We start from the raw sequence: 20,882 nt of genomic DNA, 5'->3' as shown, positions 1-20,882 counted from the left end.
ACTTGGCGTGTAAATTCTTTTAAGGCTCCACGTGTCTATGTTTTATTATATATATATTTTACTGTACTTAACAAGGATAATTATGTAATTTTACCATGTAATTTAGGGAAAGCTGTTTAAATTGTACACTGAAGTTCAACACCAGTGTGAGACGCGTGTACTCTATGAAACACGTGTAATGTATCCTAGATAGAGAAATATAGGACCCTATACTCTCTGGTCCGTATTTCATTCTCTCTCTTCTTACCTCACTGTGATGTTTGCTTTGATATTTTTTCTTCCCAATTTTCATGTTATTGCTCTCTTCAAATCTTTGACATTCAGCCTAACTTTGATGAATATAGGTTGGTTTTTTCTTAATATAACTTTTGAATAAGAAAGTCAATTTATCTTCATATTGATCATTCTAGGGCTACCATTCAACACTTGAGGTACTATAGGTGTTGAGACTATTCGCGTTGCTTCCAAATTAGTTATAGTCTATTATGAGTTAATTATATATTTTATCTCATTATTTTCAGTTGTGTATAGTTGCAGAATCAAGTTAGTTAGGCATATATTTTCCTTCTCTTTGTATAAATAGATCATTTGTAAGACTCTTTGACCAATTTTCACGATAATGAGATCCTAGGCAGTTTACAAGTTCTATATATATATATATATATATATATATATATTGAAGAATTCTCCATTAATGAAGTTCATCAAGCTTTAACCCAAGCTAAAGTAAGTTGAATTTAACAATAATATTTCATTTTCAACTTTTGTTGTTCCACTTGGTGGTCTACTTTTTTTTTTTTTTTTTTAAAATAGACAAGTAACAAGACTGCAAGGATGATATCCAATGGGAGCTAATTTTCTACATATTAAAAGAAGTTTTATTATATTAATTTGATTATTAGATATCTCCTTTTATAGGTAACACGATAAATATCTCTTCATCTTTAAGTCATATTGTGCATACATTCCACTAAACGATAACACAGAGAGATTGTTACTCAGAAGAGTACAAGAATCGTACTGTATAGTCAACATATACAACCGGTTAAAATAGTCTAATGAGAAAATATATGTTCACGTTTGTAGTTGCAAACGAGATTGACTTGGTATATTTTAGAGCACACACATTTAAATTCATGATCTTATAACGAAAAAAATGAAACACAATTAGATAGTTCATTGATGAAAATTTCATGCTGAGTTTTTCAAACATGCTATTTGAATATGGTCACTAACCATATATTTAATTAGTTATATTTTCTTTATGTATTCTATATTTTTCTTGCTTGCTTAGAGATTAGCTATAGTTTTCCAGTTTTTTGGGATTAGAGTATATTTACTAGATTTGAATTCATTGATAAGTCATAATATTGTAAGCTTGATGTCTTGATTGTCTACAGAAGCGTATGTTTGGGGAGGGTGAGTGCTAGCATCTTTAACAATGGAGAGAGGTATTTTGGTGAGTAGCTCAGAGGGAGTTTATACAACAATCTCTGGGTTAATCAGTTGTTAAGAAGTTTGAAACCGGAGAAGGAGGAGAGCAAGATCAAACCCGAGGTTGCTTTCTCTGTTATCGCTATACAGAATGGCAAAGAGACTCTGGTAAAATTTAATTATTTCTCTTCAATAAGACATGTTTACTTCAACTAATGTCACATTAGTGTGTAAATATGATGAAAATAAGTTGATATGTGTGATATGAAATATATATTGTGAATGAAAGCGGATGCAACATTTAAGCTTGATAGGTCCAGTACATAAGATTTTTAGCGTTGAAACACACTTATGAAATTATGGCCCTGTCTTAAGGGAACTGCTAATTTCTTAAATTATTTGCAGTCGGGTAAATATTTCTCACCCCCGATAGTCATCGGGATCCACAAACTCTATCAAAATCAAAGAAAAGAGATAGGGTTCAACCTTGAATCGATCAGCTGGTTAGGCAATTTGACTATCGCAAGTTCTTGCTACCCGAAGATTTTCTGCAAAGAGAATTTCCTACTAGAGGGCATAACATAGTATAGTTGTCCAAATCATCTCTTGCTCTTATCATTTGAGATGCAAGCTTTAATTTGCACGTTATGCAGCTATTTAAGATTAAGCACCTGAGAAATCACCTGTTATGTCCAGTTAGAAGCTATTAATAGTGCAACATATTTATTAAAAATATATTTTCTATCCATTCCTAAGAAGTTTGAGGTTCTTGGAGCCATGAGCACTAACGTCTGAGATGTCTAGAGTTTCTAAATAATGGCCTGTCAATGTTTTAAATAGGTTTTTCTGTATTTCCTTTCTCCTAGCATATTTTGTTATCGCCTTTGTCATGCTTCTTTAGTATCTTTATTAGGCTCTATATACAAATATATAATGTGTAGTCTGGAATTTTTCAGCTTTGTCTAGATTGATTCTTTTTTAGAACAGCAAGACTCTCGGAAAGAAATTTTACAATTCAACAAGTTATTTAAATCCACCATCTTTAATTTGTTTAGAAGTATGAATTATAGTGATTAAAATAGTATGTTAAATGGTCTCTTATGTATAGTTAATGCTAAGTCAAGTTGAGAGTGATATTAGATTTATAGTAGTTATTACTAATAGTTGGAAGAACTTCTCATTTTTCGTAATAAATTATAGTAAAATTTATCCCCTTTACGAGCCTATCAATGTGTCAGCTAACCTACTTGAGAGAGTTTTTTTTTTTTTTTTTTTTTTTTTTTGTTTTTGATCAACTAAATTTTGTGGTTATGTTGAGAATGATATTGGTACTTCATGGTTTTCGTTGATAAGAGACAATGACTTTTTAGTGTATCTTTCTTAGTATTGTAATTGAATTTGGTAAAAGCCAAAAGTTGATTTTTGCTTTGGTGGGTTTGAGCAGGACTGAGGACTTTGTTGCGGCATTGGATGAGTAAGGAAAATCAAGATGTATTTATTTCATTGTTTCAGTCTTTTTTTTGTGCAAATTGGTCGGAAAAACTCAATATTTGTTTGTTTCCCTATCTTTTGAATTGATAAACTTGAGCCTTGAAATATAATGCAACTTAGACTTTCTTCTTTCCTTACGACTGTTTTTATGTGTCTTCCTTATTTTGGATTTTTTAGTTACTGGAAACAAAACATTACTAGGTTCTTAGATTAATGGAACAGTCTCACTCAGTATCAGTATCAGGATCATGATCAATCATTCGATACCACGGAGGATGAACTAGAGAAAATGTGTGCTACTTATTTAAGGTTTTTGCTGCCTCAGTGACCGATTTACAGGTAAGTCGGTATGCTTCTTTCTGTTAGATTACCTTAATTAACTCTTGACTCTAACCAAATGAGATTAGTCGATTTTAGTAGATATTAACATCTATTTGGATTTGATTTTTCATTTTATTCTGACACTTGATAATTATGAAAGGCCACTATTTCAAATGTTTTGTATATAGTGTTGTTATGATTTATGAGATGGTGTCATTTTCATTACATGTATTTTTTCCTTTTGTTGTGTGAATCCCAATTTGGATATGAGAACTGAACATGCGAGCATGTTTTTGTTAGTACTGGACCCCGTTCTACTGTAGTCCTCTGAAATTTGGTAAAATAGCTGTTGAAAAAATTTCTATTCTAAAATTGATTATTTTTCATTCCAAGTGATCTTAAAAGAAGAGAGAATCAATGAAAACATGAATTGTCAATTCTGTGATTTTTGGTAAGACTAAGAATTCAAATATTTAATAACTCTTTAATAAGTGTATTCTCTCTTATAATTTAAGAAATTATTATCTGCACTAGACTTTCTTTTATAGTTATATACTACCTTGCATGTAACAAAGTTATTATAATCAGAAACCTTGGGAGCATATGTCATGTATTTGAGAAAGTGAATAGGGCAAGAATGTAACAAGTCAAATGAATATCAATTACTTTGTTATATTTTCTTCATGAGCTGAATAGCTCTTTAGTTCAAATTCATAATCCAGAGCTGATGAATCCGAAGCTTAAATGAAATATTTTGATGTCAATTTTTTTAAAAATAAGTGGCAGTTAGTATAAGACAAAGAACGAAGAAAAAAAATTAATATTCTACAGTTATCCTCTCCTCACTAGAGGTGATTTTTGAAATATTTATTATCTTGTGTTTCTCGTATTGAGTATTGAGAAGGAAGACACTGTTATGGAGAGATCACACCATTATGAAATGTGATAACTTGAAAATATTTAAAACTATAATGTTGTGAAATAGTGATGTTAGTTGTTAGTAATAAAGAGATATTATGTCAACGTTAGAAAACAGCTAGCCGCCAAAATGCATTAGAAGTCCTCCGTTAAAATAAAAAAGGTGTAGAGAGTGAGAAAGAAAAACTGAATGTGTAATTTATTATTTTTGTATAAATGAATATTTGAAGTTCTTATATGCATATATGTTTTTTTTTGTACTTAAATATAATTTTTGTTCATCATTTTACTGGTAATTCATAATATATAAATTTTTTCAATTCTTTCAAGTCCAACTTTATTAGTTGATATGTATTCGCTTGATTTTCTAGGTACCTCCAGATCTTCTACGTTGTTGTTATTGGGATGCAGATGATTAACTACTAAGCTTAGGAATCTAGCTCCAGCTTATTGTAAATATTGAATTAGACTATGTTTGTGTTGTATTTGAATTAAAGGACTCAACTATTTAATTTTTTTTTGTATATATACATTTTTCTTATTAGATATTGATGCTTCTTCATTAATCATTTGCTTTTCTTTAGTGAAATTCGTTCACTACTTATAATTCCATAAAATGCATGTAAAATTATTGATGAGAAGTTGTGGAATTGCTTACTCTTTAGTTTGAACAACAATTTAATTTGATAGTGTTGGGCCCGTGCTCTAGCACGGGCCATACCCATCTAGTTATACTAGATATAGAAGCTCGTGCCGGCATAGGCATTGGCCATGTTACTCTTTATGTCTTAGTTTATACGAGACATATGAAATTTGAAGAGTCATTTAATTTTTTTTATGATTTTTTAATATTTTAAATTATTAATTATTGTAATTTATAGAAATAATGTAATTTTCAAATAATAAATATTACTCCATTTGTTTCAATTTATGTGGAATAGATAGAATTTCAAGACTCAATCAATTTTGAAAAGATATTTCAAGTTGTTAATATTGAGATTTATAGTAGTACTTTTTACGTCATTCTCAAGATATATATATTATATGTTATTTCTCATTTCAAGAGTCAGCTAAATTTTCACTATGCTTTTTCAAATATATAAAAATACTAAGATAAATAAACTAAAACGGAGAAATCACAAAAAATAAAGAGACCAAAATACCCTTATATGCCAAAAAATGCAGACCCTCATAACAGAGTATATATATCCAACCCAATTTAAATTTGACCCGCCATTTACTGAGCTCTTCATTTCTCTCAATCAGCCCTAACCCCCAAATTAGTTCTTCATTTCTTCTTCTCCAATCTCCAATGGCGAAAGAAGACCGACTCAGTGATTTACCCGACTCAATTCTAATTCACATTCTCTCTATGATATGTGAAAACACTAAAGATAGTAAAAATGTAGTGAGAAGCAGTGTATTATCTAAGAGATGGCTGTTTCTTTGGATGTCTGTTCCAGTATCACTCGATTACTACTTCGATGAACATTTCTTAGATGACAATGTGCAAGATTTGGTAAATTCCGCTTCATTATTTTAGGTCTTTCGAGAAAATTCAAGTTGTTTATCAATTTTTATAAGCCGGAGGAGTTTGTTAAAGATGTCGATTTATGGATATATTTTGCAACTGAACTAGCAAAAGTCGAAGATTTTAAACTTGAATGTGAATGTGAATGTGAATATGAGCTTCCTCAGTTTGCATATAAGAATACGACGTTGAGGAATTTGGATTTAGGGTCCTGTACAGTAAACACTTTAGCTAATGTGAACTGGAGTGGTATTGTTTCTCTTTCATTTAGTTACATGTGTTTGAAGGATAGTGTCATGAAAAAGATATTATCTGGTTGCCCTAACTTGGAGTGCTTGAAATTCTACCGTTCATATGGATTTCATCATCTGAGAATCAGCAATGTGAAGTCGAGAAAATTGGTCATAAAAAAGTTGATATATGATGGTGAATGTGACGAATGGCTTGTAATAATAGCCCCATATATTCAAAATTTGAAAATTCTGGGGCCGTGCGAAGGGATACGTTTGAGAAATGTGGATTCGCTTGTCACTGCAGTCCTTAAAATTAAATTTGATTTCAAATTTGAGGAAGACCCATTGCAGAGGAAGAGGAAGGAATCTACCTGTTTGAAGGAACTTTTTCACAGCGTTGCCCATGTTGAGAAGCTTGAATTAGGTCACTGGTGCATCCAGGTTTATTCATACTCTTCACTATCCAAAATTCAGAATATTTAATTTTCAATTTAGTAGAGACAGTATTTAGGATAATCTGATAACCAATCTGACATTGTTTGCATGTCATTATTAATTCCTTGTTTTGACATATTCTGGTTTCTCTATTAAGTACCTGTCCATACTCGAATTGGAAGGGTGGCAGCCTCAGCTGGAAATTCTTACAACTTAGCACAACCTTGAGGCAATTAGATTTCCCTGGAATTTGCAGTTTTCTACAGAGTTCATCGGATCTTGAGACTTTACAAAGAAAGAGTACGTTCCCTTTGGACCTGGACCTTTACTTTTGCTACTTCATGTTACCAAATATAAAATAACTGTTGGTGGAAGAAGACGACAATACATATCCACATATTTCTGATATCTAGTACACTAGGAAAGGAATCAAAAAACTTAATCTTCGTGATATACTTCATAGTCCATAGATAATGCTAAAAGGTTACAAGGAGGGGGGATTCAACTGATGAAAAGATTTGTAAGTACTTGATGGGAGAGCAATGGAAGTAGTCGTCTTACTTCTTTTCTTTGGACCCGCTTATTTCTCTACTTCGCTTGATTCTCATGCCAGTGGACTTCATGCTCTGTTTTTTGCCTTATTAGCTTGATTTCATAAGTGAGCATTTTAAATTGAAAAGATAGACAGACCTTGACCTGGCTGGGGAGGGATTGGGGTCGCTTTTCTTTAGGACTTTGGTCCGTAACAAGGCTCCAAGACCACCTTTGGCTTTGAACATCTCCACATTGTAACATTTGCTAAGCTCTGAGACGTTCCTTGAATTTGAAAATTCATCACCTTTTTATTTTATCCGCAATCAACTCCTTGGTTTCCTGCTTCTATCTAAGACAGGTTAATATAGCAGATTTCTTTCCTACAGACCCATCTGTTATGTTACACAAATAAGGATGAACAGATTAAGAGGTTTGAGAGACATAATTCTAGTGGCTCATTTCTATATCTGAAGACCATCAAGATCCTTGACTTTTCTTGGTCCATGCTGTCGTTTGTAAAATATTTGCTCAAGCATATGCAATTGTGCTAGATAAATTTGTCATTGTTGCCAGAAGCAAAAGCAGTGATGCAATTGTGCTAGATAAATTTGTCATTGTTAACCGTGGTGCACTTGCGGGAAACTCCTTGCCGAGGGCCTGTGCACCCCTGGGATTAGTCGGGGCTCAAAGAGACTCGGACACCCGGTGCAAATCAAAAAAAAAAAAAAAAAAATTTGTCATTGTTACCAGAAGCAAAAGCAGTGATGCGTCTCTGGATGTCAAAATGGTACTGGAGCTCCTGCGCTTTCCAAGATCCTCTCCGCGAGCTTCAGTTATCTTTTCTTATAGATAACCTTTGGCCACTATTGTTTGTATTAATAGCAACATACTTAACATCTGTCACTTTATGTTTGAAACTGGATTGAGCTGATAGACAAGGCTTGGATTGCACTTGTCTGTATCCAAGGAGTTATTAGTAGTTACCTTATCTAAGTAAACAACAATGTGTTCAAAGCTTTCATCGAAGTTGGTCCGTTATCTCCTCGCATAAACATCTTTTACATGCAACTAGAAAAAAGAAGTTGATAGTAGAATTGGCTTTACTCGTTAAATCACTTTCATTACATGAAATTTCTGTCAAAGAAGTTCAAGTTGGACAGTTTGCTTGAGATAAATTGGAGAACAATCCTCCAAGTGTCTTGCAAAGCAGCTTTCAAATTAAATTTCCAGAATCTAAACTACGCTTTCCAGGAGCAACATCTGTAAACACATTGAGAAATACTCACCTCAATGTAGAATTATCCAAACCTGATCTAGGATAGGTAAAACTAAACAGGGATGGCAGTTGAAGACAAGGACAACGTAGACCAGGTGGCATAGAGAGGAACTCTTCTGGTGATAATTATGTGGCATATGTAGTCCCACTAGGTCATGGTAATATCATTATGTGGCATAGTAGGTCTCTTCCTTTTTCTCGTCCCACTTCACAACCTAACTTATATACTTGAACACCTCATCAGCTGTCACTTGGTCTATTGCCCAAGCTTGCCACACAAATAGCTTTCCATCTGTGAGAGAAGCATAGAGGTCTTTAAACTTCATTGCGACTGGTTACTATGGTGAGTCCCGCACTAGACTGGAATCGCTGAATCACCCATAAGAGTCCAATGGTATACGAGCGACCTTCTCCTCAAACAGATCAGACTTGTTCAAGATTAAAACAAATGGAGTCAATGGAAAAAGGGGTGTCTGACCATTGTTTCAAAGAGTTGTTTGATATGTGTCATCTTGTTCTGAAGTAGTGGCCCTCCGTCCTCCGGAGCAAGACACATCTGATCATAGTCACTCAGGGAGACACACAAGATGCTACAATACGAACATCTCAACCCATTTGCATCCACCACTAATTCCATTGGCATTTAGCTAGTACCTGTCAGGAAGGACACAGAAACATACCTAAATGATGGCATTCGAAGAAAATGATAACTTATTGCACAAACAATTTTCAAGAGGATGGCTCCATCAATGTAGTTACAATTGTCAGTCTTAAACCAGAAATTTTTCCACCTGCGATCGTTCTATTATCATATTTATTCCAATAGATGTTGCATCAAACATTAGCTATATTTATCTTTACGGGGAAGGACCTCTTCCATGGATCAATGGTCCCTGTCTGGATGGTTTTAAGTAACAGACTAGCATAATGTTTTCTGCTTTTTGACAAGTTAAACAAGATTTTAGTAATACAACTGCACCTGCTCAGTATAGCTGTGGAATAGAAAATGAGTAAATTATGGAAAGCAAGGAAGTTCAGACAAGCACTAAAATGACTAAGGAAATTCAATATTAACTAATGCATTTCATTTCACGTGTTACTTGACAATAATCTTCTCACTTTTTCTCTATTTTAGCACTTACGGGAACAATGAACAGAGGAAGAAATCCACACAAGTTAGAAGTTATTGTTGAATAGCTCATCAAACATCCTTTTTGGTTACACATTAGAGGCTTATCTCTTACACTTTAGTCAAAGATTAACCCTTTTCTATCTTAATCCTTACTTGAGGATTGAACTGGTTCAATTCTTACCTTAACTTGAAGAGGTAACCAGTCAAGTCCCCCTCTTTGCAATTTTTTATCATATTCTAATAAGTATACCAAAATGATTGTTTACATTAAAAAAAATAATGATAATTTTCCTGCAGTACTTGAGATCAGAAATTTGTTGACATAAAGGAAACTTACTCTTGGTTTCCAGTCAATCACCAACGTCTCAAGATCTATAGAAAGCTGTCAAATCCAGGGAAGTCCAACAGTACTATGACTGTATTAACTATTAGGCATAATACATATATTGACCCCTAAACTTGGTTTCAAATTTTAACTTTGACCTCCAACTTTCATAATGCACAAATAGGCACTTTAACTATCCTACCTTTAAATAAATAAACACGCGATTTTTGGAGCCAAAAGCGTGAAAGGCAAGCGCTGTCACGTGTATTTGTGACCCACTCAATGGCTGCCAACTATTCAATGCATGTGGGCCCGTTTTCCTGTCTATTTGACACCTTTTCAATTTGCCATGCATTTATTTTAATGGATATGGACCCCACCTCACTAATTCCATTCACTTCTCTTTATTTTTGCCTCACAACTTCTTCCTTCACTTTCATTTTGTGGTAAATTAATATTTGAAAATGTCAATTATTCAATTTATAATTTATTTGTCTTATTTCTTTTTTTAATTTATGTGTATTCAAAGATTACATTTAAGATACTATAAATTATTAGACTTAATATTTAAAAAAATTTATTACAAATTTGAAAATTACGTAATATACACTATTAATTACAATAATTACTAATTTAAAATATTTTTTCAATCTAATAAGAGCCTACAAACACACTATACGTTATATTTAAAAGTACTATAAATCATAATTAAAATATATTTTTTTTAGAAAATTTTTTGTTGACTCTTGAAATTCTATTGGTGACACATGAATTTGAATAGATGGAACAATATATATTATTGAAAGTTAACAATACTATAAGTTATTCGAAAATGACGTTAATGATTTTTATAAATTATAACAAATTAGCAACTAAAATATTTTTGAAAAAACATACAAAAAATTAGTTGATGAATCAGCCACCACACCGTGGACATGTATGCTTTTTGTGATTAAAATTGAGTTTAAGGGTTATTTTGGTCATTTAAGGATTTTTCTTTAAACTTCAAGCTTTATTAATAGTGATGTATTCATTTTAGAGTTAACATGAACATTTACTACCATATAAATATATAAAATTTATTCAAATTTAAAATTTAAAACTATTTATTTAACGTCAATTAAAAATTAACTTTTAAATTAATTATTAGCACGGGCTCTTCATCACTAGTATATAATATAATAAGCGGGAATAGAGAGGACGTTGGGGTCGACACGTGTTCCTTTTTCCTTCTGGACAAAAAAAGACTATACAGGCAGGAGGTCAACCTGTAAAAAAAAAGGGGGACCCATATTTTACTATTGAAGGATGCGTGTTTCTTTTAAATTTCTTTTACCATACTAAATAATTGTATAAAATATTATAAATCACGATAATTAATTACTTAAATATTTAAAAGATATAAAAATATATAAAAGATCTGATTGACTCTTCAAATTTTACCGGTGACGCATAAATTCGGACAAATGAAATAATATATATTATTTGAAAATTTCTTAGAAAGTACTATAAATTACAGTAATTAACAGCTAGAAATATTTCAAAGACAAAAAAAATTGATTGAATCTCAAAAAAAATATTTAGTACTACACGTGTTCCTTTTTCCTTCTTGCCAAAAAAAAACTTCATTATAATTTTTTTTCGTAATAACAAAAAATTTTATTAAATGTCACTTGCATTTTGTAGTAAACAACAAATAATGCAAAAAAGAGGGGAAAATTGTTGAAAAAAAATATAAAAAGGGTTTAATTGTCCTTTCAGTACTTTTTTTACTGTTGGCCCCCTGAAATTTTACATCTGACGCGCCTAATTTGAGTGTATTTCACGCATTTTGCCAGGTAGGATCCGAGTGTTTTTTTGTTTAAATTTTGGATAGTTAAAGTGCCTATTTGTGCATTATGAAAGTTGGAGGTCAAAGTTAAAATTTGAAGCCAAGTTTAGGGGTCAATATATGTATTATGCCTAACTATTAAGTAGTAAGACTTTCCAGCTAGATGGTGGAGACCCTTTCAACTCTAGTATGGGCAGGCACTTATAAACCAATTATGCCAAAACAAAGAAATGCAACATACTTAACTAATGACATGAAAATTGTGAATACTTTGTAATAGTAAATTGGACTATAAGACCGTGTTTTGCCACATAAAAGTGTTCTAGGTTGGTTTGAAAATTCAAAGATGACGTTTTCTTTAAATGAGGAAAAAGTAGAACTTCATTCAACAACATTCAGAGGATGCAAAATGCAGTATATAAACAGAGAGCTATTATCCAACAATGAACTTTAAGAACTTTGGAAAACTACATAATCATAAATCAACCCAAATTTTTAATGTTGTTCTGTCCATTGAAAGCTCTTTATTCTCATAGTTCATCCTCGAAGATTCAGTTCAAAAGGTCTTGTTTCAATCTTCTGTTCAACGAGATAACTCCATTTAACACTACCACAAGGGTTCAGTTGACAATGTCATAAAACCAGATTCCACAACGATGAATTTTTATATGCTAACTGAGGAAACTCATACCTTTAGTCATTTATGCAGAAAAGTGCAAGTGTAAAATCTTAACAGTAGCAAGTTGAGTAGAAAAATGTATCCAGTAATCAAGGGCACCATTTTGATTTTCACTACTGGGGAAGGTGAAATCGAGTGATAGTGGAATAAACATCCAAAGAAACCACCATCGCTTAGACATTTACGGGTATATTCTGCAACTAAACTAGTTAATGTTGAACGGATGTGTAACTAGACCAATTGAAAGAGAAACTAGACTACTCCATAATTTGAAGAGTAAAATCTTCAACATTAGTAAGTTTAGTAGCAAAATGCACCCATATGTCAACATCTTAACTCATTTGCATCCATCATCAATTTCATTGGCATTTCCTCTGATTAGCTAGTACCTGTCAGGGAGGACATAAAAACATGTACCTAAATGATGGCAAGTGAAGAAAATCATAACCTATTGCACATATGATTTTCAAGAGGCTGGCTCCATCAATGTAGCTAGTCTGTTTCACCTTAGACGTGTACATAGGTAACGTATGTTTTGTATTTAATTTTGTGAATATAACTGGCCGAGCACCAAGACTATGCTGGTGAGCCCCAGAAGAAAATGATTGCCAAAAAAGGGTAAGAATTAAGCAGATTCGATCCTCAATGAGATAAGCCTCTAATGTGTAAGTAAGAAGAGAATCTCCGTATAGGAGGACTCCTATTTGCAATATGAAACATAACTAGCTTAAGTACTCGTACAGACTTGCCCAACAGTTATATACAAAGCACCTAATATAATCATTTCTTTCTTTGCTGTCAACTCTTATTTCTCATAAGGCTATCACATGCTTCTTCTTTTTTCCCGTTCTTTTCTTTTTTTGGAACAAGTATGGTATCTCCTATCCTGGACAAACGATAAAGTGTGATTTGACGAGAGTATTACTAGGGTAGGTGAATCCGCCTGAATAGTATATCTGATTTAGGGCCTATTCATAAGCCAAAAGCCATAAGTTAGGATTCCTAACTTATGACTTATTTTTGTTATTTTGGCTTTAAAATAAGTGCTTATAAACACTTTTTAACTTTACCCAAACATTTCAAAACTGCTTGAAAGCTATTTTGGCTTAAAAGCACCTAAAATAAGTCAATCCAAATGGGCACTTAAATATAGTTGATTGAATCAAAATAAACCTCAACTTCACATNAACACTCCAAAACTGCTTAAAAACTATTTTGGCTTAAAAGCACCTAAAATAAGTCAATCCAAACGGGCACTTAAATATAGTTGATTGAATCAAAATAAACCTCAACTTCACATACATTAAACACCTTAGCATACTTATATTGAGTTTGTTATGAACCAGCCTCGACCCAATGTCAATACCTATACGGATGCCACACAACTAGTTATTGGGCCGAAAAGAAGCAGCAAAATTAGAAGGCCTTCACAAAGATTGGTTTGGGACCCAGGCCCAATAAACAACTAGTTAAAAGGATGACGGATGAGAAAGAACGGTTTATGCAAAACTGTTATGAAGAGTCTACGTTTTCTCATCTCCTTTCTAAGGATCTGGTTTCTCATCTCTTTCTAATTCTTACTATCTTTTAATTTAGTTGTTTCAGTTGATAACTATTGTTAATTACCATAATTTCTATTGTATCCTTATTTAGTAATTGGAATGCATCTATGAGTTTCTGCTGAGAATTGAGTTTGTTACAGAGTTTGAAGGTTCTGGCAATGGACATTGATTTGGTCAATCAATGCCAAGAGGCTCCACCGGGCATTCAACAGGCTTGAACTGACCGAGGTAGCTCTAGCTATATTATTTTATATAATAGTATTTAACACGATATTGAATATAAAAAAAGAAATATATTTGACAATGCAATAATGCAAATATGTAAAACATGTCAAAAAATGCTCTTAAAATCTTACGGTTATAAGAGAGTGACATCAACTGTAAAATAGAATGTAAGAACTAAATAAAATTTCCAATACAAAAGAAGTGTAATTAAATAGTTTCCTCAATAGAAAAGGTGTCTTATCTTTTTTAATTGACCAAAAAGAAAAAAAGTACCAAATAAAATGAAACAGAGAGAGCATATTTGACTGATTCCGTAACAAAGTTAAAAATCCCAACACAAAAATATATCACAGGTTAGGATCATATCACACCAAATTTAGAGGCTACACGCAAAGAATTAGTCAACCCCAAAAGTCAAATATCTCAAAAGCCAAAGCACATTATGAGAAGAGCCCAAAAGAAAATGACGGCAACATAATAGAAGACTAGTCAAGTAAACGAAGAGCAATCTAACAGAAGCAAAACACTCATGTCATAATCAAATTAATGTGCAGAAATTCTGCCCTTTCTTTTGTTTGTGTTAATAACATAGGCCAACTAAAACAAGCCCTTGAACATGTAACAATTCTTGAAAAACTGTTTTCGAGTATTTCAAACCTTAAACTTCGATAGTAAGGAAACATGACCAGGACAGCAGTATGAACATAAATCACACAACATAAGCAATCCTTCTTAAATAATGATCAGAGAAATACAATGCTACTCAGAAATGAATAACTGCTAACAACCCAAACAAGGGAAATAAATTGAGAGAACATAAAAATTCCTTTAGAAGTCTTGCATAAAACAGAATAATAAGCACAAGCTGCTGCAGATTTAGAACAGAGAGACCATCAACCTCAAGACTAAAAAGTAAATTCTGAAATCCTTGCAAGGCAGCTTTCAAATGAAATTCCAGCATTTGAATTAGAACAATTTTCACATATAGCAAACACAAAATTCATATTTGTATGATATAGCAAACTTTGCATAATTGCGCTCCATAGCAAACATAAATATGTATATTTCGCTATACATATACAAAAGAAAGCAGTTGTATAATCTGTTTTGGTATATATATACAAAAAGATCAATTGTATAAACTGAGAGAGACGAGTGAGCGAGCGAGATCTGGGAGAGTGGCGAGTGAGATCTGGGAGAGGGGATAGAGGAGAACGAAAATATATGTATATATACAATTTTCACGCATTTTATACATTTGCGTTTTTGTATAAAGTGAGAGAAGGAAGTGAGAGAGCGAGATCTGGGAGAGTGGCGAGCCAGATCTAGGAGAGAGGAGAGAGAGGAACGAAAATATATGTATATATACAATTTTCTCTCGCTTTATACAAACACAAACACATTTTATACAATTTGCGATTTTTGTATAAAGTGAGAGAGACAAGATCTGGGAGAGTGGCGAGCGAGATCTAGAAGAGGGGAGAGAGGTGAACGAAAATATATGTATATATACAATTTTCTCTTGCTTTATACAAACACAAACGCACTTTATACACTTGCGTTTGTATAAAACACGAGAGAGGCGAGGGAGAGAACGAGAGTGGCGAGCGAGATTCACTAGGAGAGAGGTTATATAGCAATAGTTTGCTATGGGGTACAATTAAATCAAACTATATTTATAACATTTAATTTGAATTAATAGTTTGCTATTATATACAATTTTCCCTCTGAATTACGTATTACTTGGAGAAATTTCGTGTGAACATATAGAGAATTCCCACATCAATGGACAAGCACTAATGTAAAATGGTGCAAACCTAATCTAGGATGAGTAAAACTAGACGCAGCTGGCAGTTGCAGACTAGGACAAAAGAGACCAGTAAGGAACAAATAATATCGTATTGATGAAAGCCTCAATGCTCGCATTCTATGAGGAACTTTTTTGACTATTTTCCTTCATCAAAGCCGGAAGCAAAGGGCAAAAACTCCACAACTAGTGACTACAGGGTTGAAGGGAATACCTAAAGATCCAACAAACAAAGTAAAAAGTCTTTATACAAATACGAGTGATAGCATAGTATAGTTAGATACATAAGGACAGTTGTATGTGGTTGGTCATTAGATGTCACCGCTTCAAACAGATGTACGATATGTGAGATAGAATCCCAGCCTTGGTAAGAAACAAAATGCGGGTGGAACCCGACTCTATATAATGTGGATGTTGTGAAGCAAGTCACAAAACATTCTTGGCACTATGAACCTATTATTGAAGAAATTGAAGAGTTGATTCATAACTCTATTCTTAGGGCATTGGAACAGTAAGAGGTAATGCAGTCAAATCCCCTCTTTGTAACCTTTTAGCATTATCTGTGAAATATGCCACTAAGGTGATGATTAATTAAGTTTTATGATTTCTTTCCTAGTGTACTTGAGATCAGAAATATGTTGATATATCGTCTTCTTCTTCAACTAATAGTTGTTTGACATTGATAACATAAATTAACAAAAATAAAGGTACAAAAGAAACTTACTATTGGTCTGTGATAGCACTGGTCAACCACCAATGTCTCGAGATCCGGTGAACTTGGGAAAATCACTTATTAGTCTTCCGTTATTATGATTTTGATCTGCATTTTCACTTTTGGTAAAGCTGAGCTCTGTTGTATATAAAATGAATTAATTTTAATCTTATGATTAATTATAAATCTATAACTAAGAATAATGAAAATCGATGCATCAACAGACAAACCAACTTTTGCTATAGTTTTCTACTTGGTCTTTCTCAATTATTATTTTTGATGACAAGGGAAACCCGAAGCCGCTACCCTCTGGGTGCGCACAGGGTAGAACCCCGCTCCTATGCAATAGCTCGCAAACCACATAGGAGAGGTAATCCGCACTAGGCAAGCCCGGTGCGACGAACTCGACCCAGAAGGCAAACCTCTTGCTTTCACTAGCAAGGGGCTTCGAACTTGAGACCTCCAACATGTAAGTCCCAAGCCCAAACCACTGGGCCACCCTGAAGGGTCTGGTCTTTCTCAATTTTTATTTTTTATATCAAGAATATTAATTGTATAGAATTAATTGGTTATAATTCACAAAGAACATTCCAAATCTACAACCTGGAATAGCCTAAGTTGCTCAGACTCAGGTGTTGGATACGGCTGCGGATCTAAAGGTAGGATCCTTCATGATCTAATTTTTAAGATTCAGGGATATGGATCCATGTATGATTCGGGGTTCACCTAAAAATAATTAAAACATCTAAAAAATACAATCATAAAGCCTAAATTATGAGATATTATTTTGGAGAACTTGAGGAGAATCTTGGAAGGAGAATAAATGAAAAGGAGTGACATAGAAATTTCTATATAAAAGGTATTCCATTTTCTTCAATCTTACCTTAGCTTTTGTATTGATTGCAAAAATCATTAAAACTATCCAAACTTTCCCTATTGATTTTGGTCAAAGTACCCAAAATTGGTTGACTGAATCAGACACGGATACCACACACACCCATTTCGTGTCGACACAGGTGCAACACCAAAAGTGAAGAGTCCAAGCAACTTAGGGAATAGCTATGCTTTCACTTGTCTTTCACAAAATCGTTATCTTGTTATAGAATTCAAATAAGGAAAGGATCTATATAAGATGATTTAAAATAGGACTTTCTGATAGTTCAGATAAAGCAATGATTTGATGCAAAAAATGTACATATCTGAAACAGATAATGTTCATCCTATTTAGCTAGCTTAATAAATGAAGAAACCCTAAGGGTCATATGTGAAATAGAATGAAATAATTAAGTTTTATAATTAATTGTAATTACAATTTCTCTAACATTCTTTTTTTGACAAAGTAACAGAATTTTCTCTAACATTCTTTTTAAGTGGAATTCTCTAATATTGAATGCACGTACGAAGAAAGGTAAAAGAAAATGGATAAAATATTATGTGTTGAAGTTTTGTGCCTTTATATAGTTTAGATAGATAGATTGTGCATTTAGAAATTGGAGTTCATTTTCTTCCATTTTGCAGTAATTTGGTTTTACTTGCCGTATTTCTCATTTCACTTTCATTCAACATGGTTTCTATTATGGTGCACCAAAGGGTGTGGCCTACTGGTCAAGGAAGTGGTTGAAAACCCTAAGTCCTGAGGTCTCAGGTTCAAAACTCAATGGAGACAAAAAACACTAGATGATTCCTCCTATCTATCCTAGGCTCTTAGCGTGGGTGGACAGAGTTACCTGGTACATGTTGTTGGTGTAAGGTGGAGGTGGTAGGTATTCCGTGGAATTAGTCAAGGTGCGCTAAAGTTGACCCTGACACCACGGTCATAAAAAATTATGATTTGTATTATGGTAAAAAGCTATAAATTAGATCAATTTTGAGTGCACAAAGAACAAGATGCGGCTTGTGGATTTAGCTCTCAGTGAGAAATTTGCAATTAAATAGGCTGGAGAAAACTCATAAAAGAAAGAAGGTATTTCTAAGCTATTTCAAACAATAAGGGATAGTTACTAGTAGAAATTCAGAGAGAAGGATAGACATGAAGACTCTTTCATACCTTCTAACGTCCTTGTTATGTGACGAGGATCAGGTACAAAGTAATATAAGAGTAGTTCGGTCATCGATACCTATCTATTTGAATAGATTTACTTACAATGCATATTTACAAGCTCAGAAAAAGTATTGTTCACATACACCGAAAGAAAAATATTATGATCACAAACCCCTCCATGCAGTGGAGGAACCAGTGTTGTCAAAAATGAAAAGCGCAAAAAAGCGCTAAAGCCCTGATAGAGCTTAAAGCGCAAAGCGCACTAAAAGCGTGGGCTTCACTAAAAAAAAGCGCACTATGATGATTTTTTAAAATATATATATATACTATAGAACATAATAGACACAAAAATAGTAAATATATAGTGCTTATAATGAAGATTGGTTTATCAAAACATATGTTGCTTATATATTCTACTTCTTTCTAATCACTAGAATAATATTCTTCCATATCATCTTCCTCAATAGGGTGATTCTCATTGGTATCAGTATCACTAGATTTATAGCCTTCAATCTCTTCTTCCCCTGACTCATCTTCTCCACCAACATTGTCTTGATATTCAAACTCATCAAATTCGGGAAACTCGTTAGTATAGACTTCCTTTCTTATTTTTTTCTCCTCCATGTAATTTTTCAGTTCCTCTCTAACCTCCTCTGGGCATTTTTTACACTTCGCTGCATTCCTAAAATTTCCAATCAAATGTTGTTTGCCCGATTAATTCCACCCGTGGTTGTTTTTCCACAAAAATTGCACGTGACTCTTGTAGTGTCATCGGGGTCCTTCAAGTAGTTATATTTCCAACCAGGATCCCTTCTATTGCCTTTAGATAAGTCCTCTGCCATTTCTACTTCTGAAAAAAAAAAAAAAGTTATAATATAGCAGTTATAATTTCTAAATAATAAATAATAATACACAACAAAAACAAAAAAAAGGGACACAGGTTCTTTGTTATTTTTAAGCTGAAACAAAAAAAAAATGTATAAAGAACTTTGCATGCAATTATAATTCAGCCAATAATGAAATACAACAAGTCAACAACTACATATATATGGGGTCCACCTGTCCACCACTATGGCTATATGCTTCTAAGAAAATTAGCTTTGTTCTTATTCTATTACATGTGTTAAATTTTCATTGATCATTATTAAATTAAAGACACCACAAGTCATTAAACAAGGACAAGTGTCCCATATTTCCATCTAGTTTTAAATTTTCTACAAAGATAAAAAGGAATATGAACTATTGTTGATGCTGAAATCAGTAAAAAAGTAAGAAGAAATAAGAGAAAGAAGATACCTATAGGCTATATTTGCTTGCTGCTTGTCTGCCAGCGGAAGAAGAATCAGATCTGATTGTTTTTTTTTGTGCTTCAAGCCTTCAAGTCCTCTTGTCTTCTTATAATTCTTCATCTTTCTTCTTTTTTTTTTTTTTTGGTCTTTTAGAAACTCTGTGACTTCCCATTAATTGCAATATAGGGAACTGAAACATACTTTTTTAAAAAATTTAAACTGATGTTTTAAAAAAAAAAATAGAAGGGCCCACTAACATGAGCCTCGCCTTAGGTCATGCGAAGCGGCAGAGTGCATTAGCGCCTCGCTTTTGCGCTTAAGCGCGCTTTTAATTTCACTGGGAGGAACTAGGTGAAGGGAAGGTGAAAAACTATACTCATAAGTAGGATAAAGTTGAACATATTTTGTTACATATAAGTTGTTGAATCCCTTTGACATAAAGGAAAATTTCTAGCGTAGTGACCCTTCGAGGTAGCCCAGTGGTTTGGGCTTGGGACTCCATGTTGGAGGTCTCAAGTTCGAAACCCCTTGCCAACGAAAGCAAGGGGTTTGCCTTCTGGGTCGAGCTCGTCGCACCGGGCTTGCCTAGTGCGGGTTACCTCTCCTATGTGGTTTGCGAACTATTCCATAGGAGCGGGGGTTTTACCCTGTGCGCACCCAAAAGAGTAGCGGTTGCGGGTTTCCCTTGTCATCAAAAAAAATTCTAGTGTTATGGTAAAGGGGGTTCAAAAATTACTTCAAGTCACACGTTCAAATCCAAACTATCAAATCCTGGTATTTGTTTGAATCCCGTATATAAGTTTCTAATGAAAGACCAGAGAACTTGGCCCTCTAAGCTCCTCAATTCATTTTGAAATCACTTCACTCCGGGTTACCACACAATCCATTTCAAGCATCATAATGGTAACACTATTAAATAATCCAGAGGAAGCGGAGCAACCACTCCGAGCCTGTTTTCTCCATTTAGGGTGTGTTTGGTATGAAGGAAAATGTTTTCCTGGAAAACAAGTTGATTTTTGACTTTTTTTCTCATGTTTGGTTGGTGAGTAGAAAATATTTTCTGGAAAAGATTTTTAGTGTTTGATTTATGAATGAATTTTTTTTTT

At 33.4% G+C, this 20,882-nt stretch overlaps 1 protein-coding gene, 1 long non-coding RNA gene and 1 pseudogene across 2 annotated transcripts in view; all 3 read left to right on the top strand.

The window, feature by feature from the left end:
- Positions 1-265: 265 nt before the first annotated feature.
- On the top strand, positions 266-3,082 carry LOC125841361 (uncharacterized). The gene is made up of 3 exons (XR_007443794.1): positions 266-344; positions 1,401-1,602; positions 2,879-3,082. It is a non-coding gene; the product is annotated as an uncharacterized LOC125841361 (long non-coding RNA).
- Positions 3,083-3,138: 56 nt separating this feature from the next.
- On the top strand, positions 3,139-6,725 carry LOC125841580 (F-box protein At5g03100-like; annotated as a pseudogene).
- A 1,000-nt stretch (positions 6,726-7,725) lies between these two features.
- LOC125841355 (uncharacterized) overlaps positions 7,726-20,882 on the top strand; it is a 225,423-nt gene continuing 212,266 nt past the window's right edge. The window contains exon 1 of the mRNA XM_049520469.1: positions 7,726-7,730. The gene's annotated coding sequence lies outside the window, so the exon portion shown is untranslated. The remainder of the gene's footprint in view (positions 7,731-20,882) is intronic.

This window comes from Solanum stenotomum, chromosome 10, assembly GCF_019186545.1.
Source record: "Solanum stenotomum isolate F172 chromosome 10, ASM1918654v1, whole genome shotgun sequence".
Taxonomy (NCBI): Eukaryota; Viridiplantae; Streptophyta; class Magnoliopsida; order Solanales; family Solanaceae; genus Solanum; species Solanum stenotomum.
Note: the sequence above shows the minus strand (reverse complement) of the source record. Positions and strands in the feature narration are given on the sequence as shown.